The following is a 13,977-nucleotide window of genomic DNA, read 5'->3' on the forward strand; positions in this document are numbered from 1 at the left end:
GAGGCAACTGCGTCGCCCTAGTTTTGCTAAACACGAGAGCTAAATCCCCATATTCAGGCGGAATGTGCAGTGCGGGCACTTGGTTTGGACTCTCCACCGAAGTCGCCCCCACGGAAACACCCAGACATCGCCCCTCGCACTGAGCAGACCACCCATCGAGAGCCCTCTGTTGCCACGAAATAGCAGGGTTGTGGGTGCTTAACCAGGGAATCCCCAGCACCACTGGGTACGCAGGAGAGTCGATCAGATACAGCTGTATAGTCTCCTCATGACCCCCCTGCGCACACATCCGAAGTGGCGCTGTGATCTCCCTGATCAACCCCGACCCCAACGGGCGGCTATCTAAGGCATGAACGGGAAAAGGTTTGTCAACAGGTAGGAGAGGGATCCCTAACTCAAAACAAAACTTCCGATCAACAAAATTCCCAGCTGCGCCTGAATCTACGAGCGCCTTATGCTGGGAATGAGGTGCAACCTGTGGAAAACAAACAGGTATACAAAAGTGCGCAACAGAAAGCTCTGGGTAAGTGGGACGTCTACTCACCTGGGAGGCCCCCCCAGTGCGTGGCCTGTTGTCTTCTCCCCCGGAGAACCCTCCCCAGCACCTGGCCGCAGTGTGCCCTCCACGACCGCACTTGGTGCAGGAGACAGGCCCCCTCGGGCTCCTCCTACTCCGTTCTCTAGCGCCGGCACCCCCGAGCTCCATAGGGCTCGGCTCGGAGGCGCCGGAGGGCGGAATGGACGGACTCCCCTCGGGACGTCCACGGGTGGCCAGCAAGGTGTCCAGACGGATGGACATATCGACCAACTGGTCGAAGGTAAGATGGGTATCCCTGCAGGCCAACTCACGTTGAACGTCCTCTCGTAGGTTACATCGAAAATGGTCGATGAGAGCCCGTTCATTCCACCCTGCATCCGCCGCTAGAGTCCGGTACTCTAGAGCGAACGCCTGCGCGCTCCTCCTCCCCTGTCTCAAATGGACTAGACGCTCCCCCGCCGCTTTGCCCTCAGGTGGATGGTCGAACACGGCCTTGAAGCGGCGGGAGAACTCTGCGTAGGTAATGGTGTTGGCGTCCATTCTCCTCCACTCGGCGTTAGCCCACTCCAACGCCTTGCCCGTGAGACAGGAGATGAGGGCGGAAACGCTCTCGTGTCCCGAGGGTACCGGGTGTACAGTGGCCAGGTAGAGCTCCACCTGCAGGAGGAACCCCTGACACCCGGCAGCTGTTCCGTCATACGCCCTCGGGAGCGAGAGCCGAATCCCCCTGGGTTCCGAACCTAGGACTGGTGGACCGACCGATGGGGTGGGCAGGGTAGGTGGAGGTGTGGGTACTCGGCTGGCCTCCCATCGGTGCAAGGTGTAGATTACCTCCTGTAGAGCGGTCTCCAGTTGTCTAATCTGGCCATCTTGCCCACGGATATGCTCCTCGAGCGACACAGGCGTCTCTGCCGATCCTGCTGATTCCATTAAGGTGTGTGATTCTGTCATAGGGTGCTGAAGGTGGGTGTGGTGTATGAATCAGGCGCAGGACGCAGAGGCTCAGTCCAAAGGCTTTAGTGCAATATTCTCACAAAACAAAAGCACAATAAGCCTGAAGGCGAATACAAGGCGCACACAGGCGACAAAATAAACGGCGCACAAAACATGTGCAAAGTAACCACTCCAAAACACTGGAGGGAAATAGTAGCTCCAACACGTAACAGAAGCGCAATCACACACAAACACAGACACACACAACGAGAACTAAATAGAACACTAACGAGGACTAACTAGACACAGGTGTACAACATTAAGACCAAACCAAACGAACATGAAACATAGATCGGTGGCAGCTAGTACTCCGGGGACGACGACCGCCGAAGCCTGCCCGAACCAGGAGGAGGAGCAGCCTCGGCCGAAACCGTGACAGTCCCATTGGTAGGATAGTCTTAATCGTAGATCATCCATTTTGTTTTCCAATGATTGCACGTTGGCCAATAGAACTAATGGTAGTGGAGGTTTACTTACTCGCCTACGAATTCTCAGAAAGCAGCCTGACCTCCGCCCCCTTTTCCTCCGTCTTTTCTTCACGCAAATGACGAGGATTTGGGCCTGTTCTTGAGAAAGCAGTATATCCTTTGCGTCGGACTCATTAAAGTGTAACGCAGACACTGGGAGACGAGAAGCAAGTACAGGGTGAGGGTTTAATAATAAATAAACATAGAACAAAACTAGAAAAGCGTCTGGACATGAGAAACATAACAACATTAATGTTGACTGGGGAATGAACCTGAATGAGTGACAGATATAGGGGAGGTAATCAATTACGTGATGGAGTCCAGGTGAGTCCCATAATTAAGCGCAGGTGCGCGTAACGATGGTGGCAGGTGTGCATAATGATGAGTGAACTGGTGACCTCGAGCACCGGAGAGGGGGAGCGGGTGGAGACGTGACATAAAGAACAAATATTTGTCCAGTTTTCCAATGATTGCACGTCGGCCAATAGAACGGATGGTAGTGGAGGTTTACTCACTCACCTACGAATTCTCCGAAGGCAGCCTGACCTCTGCCCCCTTTTCCTCTGTCTTTTCTTCACGCAAATGACGGGGATTTGGGCCTGTTTTCGAGAAAGCAGTATATCCTTCGCGTCGGACCCGTTAAATAAAAAATCTTTGTCCAGTTCGAGGTGAGTAATCGCTGTTCTGATGTCCAGAAGCTCTTTTCGGTCATAAGAGACGGTAGCAGCAACATTATATACAAAATAAGTAATACAATAAGTTACAAACAACGCGAAAAAATAAATAAATAGCACAGTTGGTTAGGAGGCCGTAAAATGGCAGCCACCCCCTCCGGCGCCATTGTAAGTCAAAGAGGACGCTGATGATAAAAATCACTCCTTTCTCTTAGTAAGGACATTTGGGCTTGGCCACTCAACCACTGCATGATGGATGGGATGGTTACTCGCTCATATTGTCATTTGCCTTCCATTGGTCCTGAAAGAAAAAATGAATTCATTTCTGGCTCATATGCATAGTGTTTACTGTGGTGGGTTGGGCCTGAACGCAAATATGATCAATTAGTTTTCCATTGTAAAATGAATAATTTTCTGAAACAATATCACTTGCCGAACTTAAGATGTTATTAAGCAAAATACTGTAATGTTGTTGGTCACACCTGTACACTTGTTTTCCTGCATCTCATCCTCTGGCTGTATTCCATCAGTTTGACCTAAAAGACAGAATGCTGACATTCATTCATACAATGCCTTCGGAAAGTATTCAGATCCCTTGACTTTTTCCACATTTTGTTAGGTTACAGCCTTATTCTAAAATTGATTAAATTGTTTTTTCCCCCTCATCAATCTACACACGACCACATAATGACAAAGCAAAAACAGGTTTTCAGAAATGTTTGCTATTTTTTATTTATTTTTAAACAGAAATATCACATTTACATAAGTATTCAGACCTTTTACTCAGTACTTTGTTGAAGCACCTTTGGCTGTGATTACAGCCTCGAGTCTTCTTGGGTATGATGCTACAAGTTTGGCTCACCTGTATTTGGGGAGTTTCTCCCATTCTTCTCTGCAGATCCTCTCAAGCTCAGTCAGGTTGGATGGGGAGCGTTGCTGGACAGCTATTTTCAGGTCTCTTCAGAGAAGTTTGATCGGGTTCAAGTCCGGGCTCTGACTGGGCCACTCAAGGACATTCAGAGACTTGTCCCGAAGCCACTCCTGCGTTGTCTTGGCTGTGTGCTTACGGTCGTTGTCCTGTTGGAAGGTGAACCTTTGCCCCAGTCTGAGGTCCTGAGCGCTCTGGAGCAGGTTTTCATTAAGGATCTCTCTGTACTTTGCTCCGTTCATCTTTGCCTCGATCCTGCCTAGTCTCCCAGTCCCTGCCGCTGAAAAACATCCCCACAGCATGATGCTGCCACCACCATGCTTCACTGTAGGGATGGTGCCAGGTTTCCTTCAGATGTGACGCTTGGAATTCTGGCCAAAGAGTTCAATATTGGTTTCATCAGACTAGAGAATCTTGTTTCTCATGGTCTGAGAGTCTTTAGGTGCCTTTTGGCAAACTCCAATCGGCTGTCCTGTGCCTTTTACTGAGGAGTGGCTTCCGTCTGGCCACTCTACCATAAAGGGCTGATTGGTGGAGTGCTGCAGAGATGGTTGTCCTTTTGGAAGGTTCTCCCATCTCCACAGAGTAACTCTAGAGCTCTGTCAGAGTGACCATCGGGTTCTTAGTCACCTCCCTGACCAAGGCCCTTCTCCCCCGATTGCTCAGTTTGGCTGGGCGGCCAGCTCTAGGAAGAGTCTTGGTGGTTCCAAACTTCTTCCATTTAAGAATGATGGAGGCAACTGTGCTCTTGGGGACCTTCAATGCTGCAGAAATTTTTTGGTACCCTTCCCCAGATCTGTGCCTCGACACAATCCTGTTTCAGAGCTCTATGGACAATTCCTTCGACCTCATGGCTTGGTTTTTGTTCTGACATGCACTATCAACTGTGGGACCTTATATAGACAGGTGTGTGCCTTTCCAAATCATGTCCAATCAATTGAATTTACCACAAGCTCAATTTTTGACTGATTATTGCCCATCGGTATACGGTAGCATTTGTCTTTAAATAGGAGGTAAAAAAAAGCTGCAATGGCTGTAAAAATGTTAACCTGATCTGAAGTGGCAATTTTAGCATGAAAATCTTGGTGTGGCAAAAAATAAATAAAGTGGGATGCCAGCAAAGCCACTACACAACACTAAACAATACATGAATTGCACTATAATGGTGAAAAACAGTGCCCACAAACTGTTAGGGCCTACATAAAGCTATCCCAACAGCAGAGCTTTCCTTTCAGCACCATGGAGTGAATCTTTACCACCTCAACACTTGGCTATCAGCGGAGCCTTGTCTGGCAGCAAACAGTTAATTCAGCCTCATTTACTGCCTTTAAATAAAACATACAGTTGAAGTCGGAAATTTACATACACTTAGGTTGGAGTCATTAAAACTCGTTTTTCAACCACTCCACAAATTTCTTGTTAACGAACTATAGTTTTGGCAAGTCGGATAGGACATCTACTTTGTGCATTACACAAGTAATTTTTCCAACAATTGTTTACAGACAGATTATTACACTTATAATTCACTGTATCACAATTCCAGTGGGTCAGAAGTTTACATACAGTGGGGAAAAAAAGTATTTAGTCAGCCACCAATTGTGCAAGTTCTCCCACTTAAAAAGATGAGAGAGGCCTGTAATTTTCATCATAAGTACACATCAACTATGACAGACAAAATTAGAAAAAAATATCCAGAAAATCACATTGTAGGATTTTTTATGAATTTATTTGCAAATTATGGTGGAAAATAAGTATTTGGTCAATAACAAAAGTTTCTCAATACTTTGTTATATACTCTTTGTTGGCAATGACACAGGTCAAACGTTTTCTGTAAGTCTTCACAAGGTTTTCACACACTGTTGCTGGTATTTTGGCCCATTCCTCCATGCAGATATCCTCTAGAGCAGTGATGTTTTGGGGCTGTCGCTGGGCAACACGGACTTTCAACTCCCTCCAAATATTTTCTATGGGGTTGAGATCTGGAGACTGGCTAGGCCACTCCAGGACCTTGAAATGCTTCTTACGAAGCCACTCCTTCGTTGCCCGGGCAGTGTGTTTGGGATCATTGTCATGCTGAAAGACCCAGCCACGTTTCATCTTCAATGACTTTGCTGATGGAAGGAGGTTTTCACTCAAAATCTCACGATACATGGCCCCATTCATTCTTTCCTTTACACGGATCAGTTGTCCTGGTCCCTTTGCAGAAAAACAGCCCCAAAGCATGATGTTTCCACCCCCATGCTTCACAGTAGGTATGGTGTTCTTTGGATGCAACTCAGCATTCTTTGTCCTCCAAACACGACGAGTTGAGTTTTTACCAAAAAGTTATATTTTGGTTTCATCTGACCATATGACATTCTCCCAATCCTCTTCTGGATCATCCAAATGCACTCTAGCAAACTTCAGACGGGCCTGGACATGTACTGGCTTAAGCAGGGGGACACGTCTGGTACTGCAGGATTTGAGTCCCTGGCGGCGTAGTGTGTTACTGATGGTAGGCTTTGTTACTTTGGTCCCAGCTCTCTGCAGGTCATTCACTAGGTCCCCCCGTGTGGTTCTGGGATTTTTGCTCACCGTTCTTGTGATCATTTTGACCCCACGGGGTGAGATCTTGCGTGGAGCCCCAGATCGAGGGAGATTATCAGTGGTCTTGTATGTCTTCCATTTCCTAATAATTGCTCCCACAGTTGATTTCTTCAAACCAAGCTGCTTACCTATTGCAGATTCAGTCTTCCCAGCCTGGTGCAGGTCTACAATTTTGTTTCTGGTGTCCTTTGACAGCTCTTTGGTCTTGGCCATAGTGGAGTTTGGAGTGTGACTGTTTGAGGTTGTGGACAGGTGTCTTTTATACTGATAACAAGTTCAAACAGGTGCCATTAATACAGGTAACGAGTGGAGGACAGAGGAGCCTCTTAAAGAATAAGTTACAGGTCTGTGAGAGCCAGAAATCTTGCTTGTTTGTAGGTGACCAAATATTTATTTTCCACCATAATTTGCAAATAAATTCATAAAAAATCCTACAATGTGATTTTCTGGAAAATTTTTTCTCAATTTGTCTGTCATAGTTGACGTGTACCTATGATGAAAATTACAGGCCTCTCTCATCTTTTTAAGTGGGAGAACTTGCACAAATACTTTTTTTCCCCACTGTACACTAAGTTGACTGTGCCTTTAAACAGCTTGGAAAATTCCAGAAAATGATGTCATGGCTTTAAAAGCTTCTGATAGGCTAATTGACATCATTTGAGTCAATTGGAGGTGTACCTGTGGATGTATTTCAAGGCCTACCTTCAAACTCAGTGCCTCTTTGCTTGACATCATGGAAAAAACAAAAGAAATCAGCCAAGACCTCAGAAAAAAAAATTGTAGACCTCCACAAGTCTGGTTCATCCTTGGGAGCAATTTCCAAACGCCTGAAGGTACCCCGTTCATCTGTACAAACAATAGTATGCAAGTATAAACACCATGGGACCACACACCGCTCTCCTAGTGATGAACGTACTTTGGTGCGAAAAGAGCAAATCAATCCCAGAACAACAACAAAGGACCTTGTGAAGATGCTGGAGTAAAACGAGTCCTATATCGACATAACCTGAAAGCCCGCTCAGCAAGGAAGAAGCCACTGCTCCAAAACCGCCATAAAAAAGCCAGACTACGGTTTGCAACTGCACATGGGGACAAAGATCGTAAGGCTTGCAAGCCGAAGAACACCATCCCAACCGTGAAGCGCGGGGGTGGCAGCATCATGCTGTGGGGGTGCTTTGCTGCAGGAGGGACTGGTGCACTTCACAAAATAGATGGCATCATGAGGAAGGAAAATTATGTGGATATATTGAAGCAACATTTCAAGACATCAGTCAGGAAGTTAAAGCTTGGTCGCAAATGGGTCTTCCAAATGGACAATGACCCCAAGCATACTTCCGAAGTTGTGGCAAAATTGCTTAAGGACAACAAAGTCAAGGTATTGGAGTGGCCATCACAAAGCCCTGACCTCAATCCTATAGAAAATTTGTGGGCAGAACTGAAAAAGCGTGTGCGAGCAAGGAGGCCTACAAACTTGACTCAGTTACACCAGCTCTGTCAGGAGGAATGGGCCAAAATTCACCCAACTTATTGTGGAAGCTTGTGGAAGGCTACCCGAAATGTTTTGACCCAAGTTAAACAATTTAAAGGAAATGCTACCAAATACTAATTGAGTGTATGTAAACTTCTGACCACTGGGAATGTGATGAAATAAATAAAAGCTGAAATAAATAATTCTCTCTACTATTATTCTGACATTTCACATTCTTAAAATAAAGTTGTGATCCTAACTGACCTAAGACAGGGAATCTTTACTAGGATTAAATGTCAGGAATTGTGAAAAACTGAGTTTAAATGTATTTGACTAAGGTGTATGTAAACTTCCGACTTCAACTGTAGATGATATGGCTAACTTGCTTAAACAAATGTGGTTTCTAATGACAATTGTGATATACAAACTATGGCATAAGGGGATGACAAGCGGATAAGAGGCAATCCGTAATTCCAATTTAAGACATTAATAAGCGAGTTAGGACGGACGTAGTCAATATAACTATTTGTTTAGCACTTTTGAAATGTACAGCGACAGAATTCAGAACATGGGCCGTTCTTAGTGTTCTCCCTGTACACCAAGCCAGAACCGTAGGATAAATAAAGGGGGCATATAAGCAGACAATGAAAGCTCTTACAATATTTAATGATTACATTTCTCTAAAACAGGTTATAGGCTACATGTGCACCACCAAGTCAGAACAGTAGGTGAAATTAAGAGGGGTAAATATACCACATTATTAGGGTGAAGCACATGGGCTACTAACATCTTACTACACAACATACAGTGGCTTCTGAAAGTATTTACCCCCCTTGGCATTTTTCCTATTTTGTTGCCTTACAACCTGGAATTAAAATGGATTTTGGGGGGGGGGTTGTATCATTTGATTTACACAACATGCCTACCACTTTGAAGATGCAAAATATTTTTTCTTGTGAAACAAACAAGACAAAAAAAACAGAACACTTAGATTGCACACAGGTGGACTTTATTTAACTAATTATGTGACTTCTGAAGGTATTTGGTTGCACCAGATCTTATTTAGGGGCTTCATAGCAAAGGGGGTGAATACATACAGTGAGGGAAAAAAGTATTTGATCCCCTGCTGATTTTGTACGTTTGCCCACTGACAAAGACATGATCAGTCTATAATTTGAACAGTGAGAGACAGAATAACAACAAAAAAATCCAGAAAAACGCATGTAAAAAATGTTATCAATTGATTTGCATTTTAATGAGGGAAATAAGTATTTGACCCCTCTGCAAAACATGACTTAGTACTTGGTGGCAAAACCCTTGTTGGCAATCACAGAGGTCAGACGTTTCTTGTAGTTGGCCACCAGCTTTGCACACATCTCAGGAGGGATTTTGTCCCACTCCTCTTTGCAGATCTTCTCCAAGTCATTAAGGTTTAGAGGCTGACGTTTGGCAACTCGAACCTTCAGCTCCCTGAGATTAAGGTCTGGAGACTGGATAGGCCACTCCAGGACCTTAATGTGCTTCTTCTTGAGCCACTCCTTTGTTGCCTTGGCCGTGTGTTTTGGGTCATTGTCATGCTGGAATACCCATCCACGACCCATTTTCAATGCCCTGGCTGAGGGAAGGAGGTTCTCATCCAAGATTTGACGGTACATGGCCCTGTCCATCGTCCCTTTGATGCGGTGAAGTTGTCCTGTCCCCTTAGCAGAAAAACACCCCCAAAGCATAATGTTTCCACCTCCATGTTTGACGGTGGGGATGGGGTTCTTGGGGTCATAGGCAGCATTCCTCCTCCTCCAAACACGGCGAGTTGAGTTGATGCCAAAGAGCTCCATTTTGGTCTCATCTGACCACAACACTTTCACCCAGTTCTCCTCTGAATCATTCAGATGTTCATTGGCAAACTTCAGACAGGCCTGTATATGTGCTTTCCTGAGCAGGGGGACCTTATGGGCGCTGCAGGATTTCAGTCCTTCACGGCGTAGTGTGTTACCAATTGTTTTCTTGGTGACTATGGTCCCAGCTGCCTTGAGATCATTGACAAGATCATCCCGTGTAGTTCTGGGCTGATTCCTCACCGTTCTCATGATCATTGCAACTCCACGAGGTGAGATCTTGCATGGAGCCCCAGGCCGAGGGAGATTGACAGTTATTTTGTGTTTCTTTCATTTGCGAATAATCGCACCAACTGTTGTCACCTTCTCACCAAGCTGCTTGGCGATGGTCTTGTAGCCCATTCCAGCCTTGTGTAGGTCTACAATCTTGTCTCTGACATCCTTGGAGAGCTCTTTGGTCTTGGCCATGGTGGAGAGTTTGGAATCTGATTGATTGATTGCGTCTGTGGACAGGTGTCTTTTATACAGGTAACAAACTGAGATTAGGAGCACTCCCTTTAAGAGTGTGCTCCTAATCTCAGCTCGTTACCTGCATAAAAGACACCTGGGAGCCAGAAATCTTTCTGATTGAGAGGGGGTCAAATACTTATTTCCCTCATTAAAATGAAAATCAATTTATAAAATTTTTTACATGCGTTTTTCTGGATTTTGTTGTTGTTATTCTGTCTCTCACTGTTCAAATAAACCTACCATTAAAATTATAGACTGATCATTTCTTTGTCAGTGGGCAAACGTACAAAATCAGCAGGGGATCAAATACTTTTTCCCCTCACTGTATGCACGCACCACTTTTCCGTTATTTATTTTGTATACTTTTTTGAAATAAGTTATTTTTTTCATTTCACTTCGCCAATTTTGACTATTTTGTGTATGTCCATTACATGAAATCGAAATAAAAATCCATTTAAATTACAGGTTGTAATGCACAGAAAGCACTGAGCTTGGCTGAAACACCTGCATTTAGGAGCTGCCTTACTCAAGAAAACAAAAAAGAGACCATGTTTGTATGCGGCTTTATTAACTCAATGATATATATTTTTTTACATTGTTTGCAAACTGATATGTGACACGTATTAATGCCAAAATAACATGCAAAACAGGCAAGCCCCCCAAACATTTTTTGCTAAAAATGTGGGGCTCAAAACAGGTGGAGCTCTCACCTGCCTTGAATGACGGGTCGCCACTGAGGATCTTACCCTTTTAATTAGGATCCTGTACTCTGCATCGTTGACATCAGCCTCCAAGTGCCACTTCCTGTCACAATATACTGGTAGCACCACTCACGCATGAAGCAGAGGAATGGTCCTCCCTGAGCCAGGCTTGCAGAGAATATTTCTCCAATGGATCTACAATCAACCAAAATCATGGAACGTCATTTAATGGCGCTTGATTGAAATGGGTACCCCAACAACGTTTGTAGAATTCATATTCGTTATTTCAATTTATCAAAACAATTAATGTCAAAGTGGTGCATACATACTTAGAATTTTCCCTGGTCTAAATCACTGATTGAGTATATTGGGTTTTTCCCCCATCCTTTCAGGGCCCTCAAAAAGGCACTCCTCGATCTCTGTGATAATATCTGGAGGTAGACAATCAAACCACAGGGAGAAGCTTATTTAAAAGAAGCAATTTTAGTGGTCCTGCCCATCTATGTTCAATGAATACAGACAACACATCATATGAGCACCCCCTTTCATTTTCTTAAGTGCCATTATCTATCAAATGGAGTGATCATCATTGGCACTTAGAACTCTCCCTGTTAGAGTGTTCTGTCAGGTAGGTAACTTTCAAGTTGTTAGCTGGTGAGCTTTTTTTCTACCTCTTCCATTGACTCAGCCCTAGTTGAAGGTTCTATCTGCTGACGCTGAGCCGTAACTCTGTCTGTACTTACTCTCTGGCTGATGCAGCTCAACACGTCACTGACACTGAAATGAAAACTATCCTGCTTAAAGCCTCACAAAAGCCAGACACAGCAGTGTGTTGTCATAGCTGGAAAATGCACCACTCACTCACTAGTGATGGGGAGATATTCACCACCTGCACGATATACCTGCTGGCACTGAGGGTAATATCTCCCATAATTACCTCCCTGGTGGGTGAGTGCCCATTCTAGCCATTGCATCCTGGAAATGTCTCAAAATGTGGCATTCAACATGAGAAAGGTTGCCGACTCCTCGTGTAGGCTATTACAGGCAACTTCAGGAGAGTAATGGCAGACTCTGCGAAAGCCAGCAGGAGCGGGAGGAGAATAGTTGGGTCAGGTACATTGTTTTTTCTTCTGGTTATCTAGATCTCTGTCGCCCTCGTAAGGCATTTATCTTATTTAAATCAAACCGTAAGCTTTAAGCATCAGACAAGCTCAATGCGCATAGTTGATTTTATTAAAACTCATAGGGTGTATCTATATTTGGAAAAATACACGTTACATTTTTTGATTGGTCGAAAGAACAGTTGATTTTCGGTCGACCAATATTTATTTTAGTCTGGGACAGCCCTACCTGCAACAATTACACTACTGGAAGAAATCAAATCAAAGATCTAGAACCTCCCACACAACGTTCCCATTCTATCCCAGCAATACATTTTTATGTGTTTTCTCATGACATATGCTACATTGCACACTTGGGCTCCATGTTGACCATTTCTCCACCATTTAACTAGTGCACTTTTAGTGCGATTGAGGGGGGTCCTTTCACTGATTGGAATTAGCTGCACACTGTGAATGCTGCGCATACTCTCACCACCCCGCAGCCAAGTGACAACCTGTTGGGGTTATTAACTACAAAGTAGTATCACATTGGGTCAATTTGTCTGCTGGACCCCACTAGCCTCCATTCCATTATAATGATAACTTATGTTGAATAACCTGAATATTAATGTTTTTTGAAACATATTTATAGGAGGGAAAGATTTTTACATACAGAGAACTGTGCCTTTACCAAACAAACCTCAATGCAGTGTAATTCTTACCTGATGACTTGCAGAACAACCGACCGCCTAAGATCGAGGCTATTCTGGGGCACTTCTCCTCTAACAGGCTTGATATTTAAAAGCAAATAATTTACAATCAAGCATGTTTTTCACAAGCTAGGTTCCTCCTCAATAAAACGTAATTGAATTGAATTTGTTGTGGCAAACAATGAAACATGGTGCACTTACCTTAGCAGGAGAACTGTCATCACAGACTGTGATTGAGTTTTTGCCAAACCCTGCCTGCATTAGGGGTCTTCTCAGTATTGCAAGCCAGCAAATACACAGCAACTACTGTTCACTTTGAATTTTTGGGAGAAGAAAAGCTTTGTTTGCCTCTGGCAACACCACCTGACTCCTGCCTGAAGAGGGAGAGAAAGAAATGGGCATCTGTAAATATTGCTACATGATCAACTGATTACGTGAAATCAATCACTAACCCAAAAAGTGTAAGACATCAAGTAAAATGAATACACTGGGAAAGAGAATACACAACAGTAAAGCTAGTTTGACTGTATAGATGGATGCTGTGACTTCAGGGGTGTTCTAAATGCTAATAGGCAAACATTGGCATGTTGGTCTGCAAATAATCCTGAAGCAAATCAAATCATTTCAAAACATGCATGTATTATGACCAGTGACGTGTATTCATGGATGCCAAGGAAAGCCAGGCTTCCCCCAAAAATGGACCAATAAAAACATAAAATAATTTATCTTTGGTCTCTCTGTGTTTCATAATTTTCCTTCAATTCGCAAGACGCTGAATGTCTCTCACAGGAGAAAGCACCCGAGCGAGCGAAACAGCGCCCCTCTGTCTCTCTCTATTTTTTGTATTTTTTATTTTTAGCAGACGCTCTTATCCAGAGCAATTAGGGTTAAGTGCCTTGCTCAAGGGCACATCGACAGATGTTTTCACCTAGTCAGCTCGGGGATTAGAACCAGCAACCTTTCGGTTACTGGCACAACGCTCTTAACCACTAAGCTACCTGCCGCCTATATATGTAGGCCATCTATCTGATGCTGTCTGGTCCAAACGAGTATGACAATGTTGCCGCCTGTAGCATTGAAGGCAAGGGAAGCAAGCAAGCATCTGGCATCCCTTGACAAAATAAAGTATAGAAAATTAGCCAATCAGAGTTGAGCTCAACATTAAATGGTCCTGGCACACCAAAAAAAAGTGTGAAGGGAAGCTAGCTTGGATTTGGCGTCACTCCTATCAATTCCCATTGAGCGCAAATGTAATTGACAGAAAAACTTGAATTGTTGCATCTCGTTGTGTTGTCCTCCGGTGGCTAGCTAGCCAGCTAGCTAAAATTGGCCCTTTCCTAAATTAGCCATGGATGTAGGGATTTGGACTTGTGGTTTTATTTAATTCTCCGTACTGGCCAATGATTATAATGGCGATTCTGATTCAACCATTAATTCATACATTGTTGTGCCCCTGGCCTGAGAGGA

At 44.3% G+C, this 13,977-nt stretch overlaps 1 long non-coding RNA gene across 1 annotated transcript; it reads right to left on the reverse strand.

Annotated features, from left to right (window-relative positions):
- Positions 1–10,753: 10,753 nt before the first annotated feature.
- LOC311100425 lies at positions 10,754–12,821 on the reverse strand. The gene is made up of 3 exons (XR_014609829.1): positions 12,712–12,821; positions 11,030–11,131; positions 10,754–10,895 (listed from the first exon to the last, which is right to left on the reverse strand). It is a non-coding gene; the product is annotated as an uncharacterized lncRNA (long non-coding RNA).
- Positions 12,822–13,977: the final 1,156 nt, after the last annotated feature.

This window comes from Coregonus lavaretus, assembly GCF_964263955.1.
Source record: "Coregonus lavaretus genome assembly, chromosome: 25".
In the NCBI taxonomy this organism is placed as follows: domain Eukaryota; kingdom Metazoa; phylum Chordata; class Actinopteri; order Salmoniformes; family Salmonidae; genus Coregonus; species Coregonus lavaretus.